This window comes from Propithecus coquereli, unplaced genomic scaffold (genome assembly GCF_000956105.1).
Source record: "Propithecus coquereli isolate 6110/MARCELLA unplaced genomic scaffold, Pcoq_1.0 Scaffold70, whole genome shotgun sequence".
Lineage (NCBI taxonomy): Eukaryota > Metazoa > Chordata > Mammalia > Primates > Indriidae > Propithecus > Propithecus coquereli.
This window is the reverse complement of record NW_012153063.1, coordinates 2,735,688-2,739,194: the sequence shown is the minus strand read 5'-3', so window position 1 is coordinate 2,739,194 and position 3,507 is coordinate 2,735,688.

Here is a 3,507-nt window from a genome sequence, read left to right as displayed (position 1 = left end):
GTAAAAACAAATCAAAAGGAAAATGGTCAAATATATTCAAATCATCATTTCATTTGCAATTAGATAATTTCATATAAAAATAATGAATATGTTGCTGGGCTCAGTGGCATGTGCCTATAATTTCAGCTGCTGGGGAGGCTGAGGTAGGAGGATCACTTGAGCCCAGGAGTTTGAGATCAGACTGGGCAACATAAAGAGACCCTGTGTCAAAAAATAATAATAATAATAATCATGAGTATATCATACAATATTATCTTGGCAATAAAAAGCAGCATTATTTAATAATAGCCAAAATATGTAAACAACCCAAATGCTCATCAACTGATGAATGGATAAACAAAATGTGCTATTTCTATATAATAGACCATTATTTAGCCATAGAAAGAAGTGAGATTCTGACACATGCTATGATATGGATGAACCTTGAAGAGATTATGTTAAGTGAAAAATGCCAGACACAAGAGCATATGTTGGATGATTCCAATTATGTGAAATGTCCAGAGTAGGTATATCCAGAGAGACAGAAAGCAGATTAGTTTTTGCCTAGGGCTGGCAGGTGGGAATTCGGAGAAAATGGGGAGTGAGTGCTAATAGAGACAGAGTTTCCTTTGGGGGTCATGAGAATTGGTTGTGGTGATGGCTGCACAACTCTGTGACATACTAAAACCATTGAATTGTGCACTTTAAATTGGTGAATTTTCTAGTGCGTGAATTATATCTCAATAAAGCTGTTATTTTTTAAAAGCTTGTTTAAAAACCAATGATGTATATTGGACTCATATTTCATATCACAAAGCTAAATAATAATGAATGTTGTTAAGAGTATAGGACACAGGCATTCTCTTCTCATACTCTGTTGGTGGGAGTGCAAATTGGTATACTTTTTTGAGGATGATTTAGCAATATCTTTCAAAATTTAAATGTATAACATCCTTTGATTCTGCAATTCAAACTCAAAAATTACCATATGGATATACTCACAAAAACTTGCCAATGTGGATATAGAAGTATATTGTTTGTAATAGGAAAGTATGAAAATCTGAAGATAGTCAGGGGAATATTATATAGCCCTTTAAAAATATTACATGGACTGATATGAAAAGATGTCCAAGAGAACAATAAAGATAACTAATATTTCTTGAGTTTTTGTTATGTGCCAAGCATTCTTCTAAGTGTTTTATGGGCAATAACCCACCTAATCCTCTTTGAAACTTATATTTTTAATATTATTACCTCCATTTTATGGAGGATGACACTTAGAGACAGAGTAAGTTTAAGTAACTTTCCCAAGATTACATAGCTACTAAGTGGTAGACACAGAATTCAAACCCATTTGAATAAATTTCAAAAATACAGATCTATATGAATATAGCTTAATACTTTTTTTTTTTCTAGAAGCATACATACGTAACTATTGAAGAGAGAGGGACTGAACTGCCTCCTAATTGGTTACTAGAAGGTACATTGACAAAAACTCCTACAGAATAAGGTGGGATTTTTTTTATGGGGGGGCACGTGGGAGCAGAGGGAGTTGGTATTTAGTTTGTATGTTTTATGGTCTAATGTCTCCATTACTGATTTGAAGCAGATAGCTGAATCCATAATTCAGTAAAACACAAACAGGATTTGCCTGACATTTTTGGATATGAAAAATCAAAGGTCAACCCAACACATATCTAACACTGAACAACTAATCTTCCTTATCTGGTCTCTTCCTTAAATGAAATAGCCAGCTTACAGATCTGATTTTCCCTTCTTAGGATGTTAATTCTTGCTTCTTAGGGTGTCTAAGACCTGACCCTTCGTTCTCAGTTTAAGTTATGTTTGGACAGCTCATACCCAGATCCCAGTCCAATCTAGCTAGAAGCACCATTGATGGTGTTCATTAAACATTGGTTTCATCACATTACTTCTACACAAAAGCCTTCAAACTCCCCTCAGGGAAAGACTCCATCCTTAGCTCAGATCTCAATCCTTCCTTGGTCTGGCTTAAATCTTTCTTTTCAGTATTACTTCCCACAGCTTCACCCTCCACACCAGCATTTGCTCTGTGAGGTTTTGCTTTATCCCTGCACCAGCTGGTCCCCTCCTCTCCACCCATCTCCAGCAAAGCCTCACGCCAAGGTCCAACTCCAATATATTCTACCTAGAGCCTTCCCTGACCACCCCAACCTGCTAGAGTAAAGACAGGACAATGAATTCCTTGTAAGCTCATCCAGGATTCTTTATGGTTTATTTTGCAATGGAAGAAATGCCAACATCTCTACACCGGCTCTGGATTTCATCTTCTCTCACCTGACCAGGAAACTCACTCTGCAGATCATTCTCTCTCTCCTGTATCTTTAACCTTTCACTCTCCACTGGCTCCTTCCCATCTCCATTTTAAACTTTTCAAGAGTCTCCAATTATAAATGAGGCAGAAAGTATGTGGCACAGGGAAAGTTCTGGTCCCCCTAAGTGAAGTGCTGGGAGGGAGTAAAGAACATCGTATCACTGAATCCCGGGGCTTACAGTTTTCCATGCACTGCATTAAGCTTCAAGTATCGGAAAACCAAGTAGCGGGCTAGTGGGGGGAGGGGATGAAGCTGTAACGAGCATTTTGGAAAACATCTGCCATTAAAGAGTTGAAGATTACAGGAGTTACCCCTTATCTGTAGGGTATACATTTCAAGACCCCAGTGGATGGCTGAAACTGTGGATAGTACTGAACCCTATATATACTATATTTTTTCTTATATGTACAGATCTATGATAAAATTTAATTAATAAATTAGTCACAGTAAGAGCTTAACAACAATAATGCATAAAATAGAACAACTATACCAATATACTGTGATAAAAGTTATACGAATGTGGCCTCTCTTTCCTTGTACATACTCACCTGTTTTCAGACCTTGAGCGTAGGTAACTGAAACCATAGACAACAAAACCACGGATAAAAGGGAACTACTGTAGTATCTTCTATGACCCAGCAATTCCATCCCTAAATATAAACTCTATTGAATTTCTTGAATACAAAAACCAAGAGACATGTACAAGAATGTTCACAGCTGCGTAATAAATATCATAGTCCTAAAACTGCAAACAACTCAAATGTCCTCCAAGAGTAGAGCAAATAATCATTTCTTAGCCTTTTGGCTAAGATTAAGTGAATAATAGAGCAAAAAAATAAAATAAAATATGGTTGTATCATAATACACATAAAAGTATTATAGTGCATATGCAATGTTCAATAGTATTCTATACAATAGAATATTATTGAGTGATGAAAATGAACTAACTGTAGCTACATGTTACAACATGGATGAATCACATCAACATCTGAGAAAGAAACAGCCCCTTGACATTTGGAGCCGCTCTGGTACTATCAGATGGCCACTCACAGCTAGACATTGGTGTTCTCCTGTTGAAAGTAAATAATTTCACATAACATAACATCAGACAAGGTCACTCTGTGACCATGATAATCAAGACAAAAAAAAAGACTACTCCATAATCACATCTGAC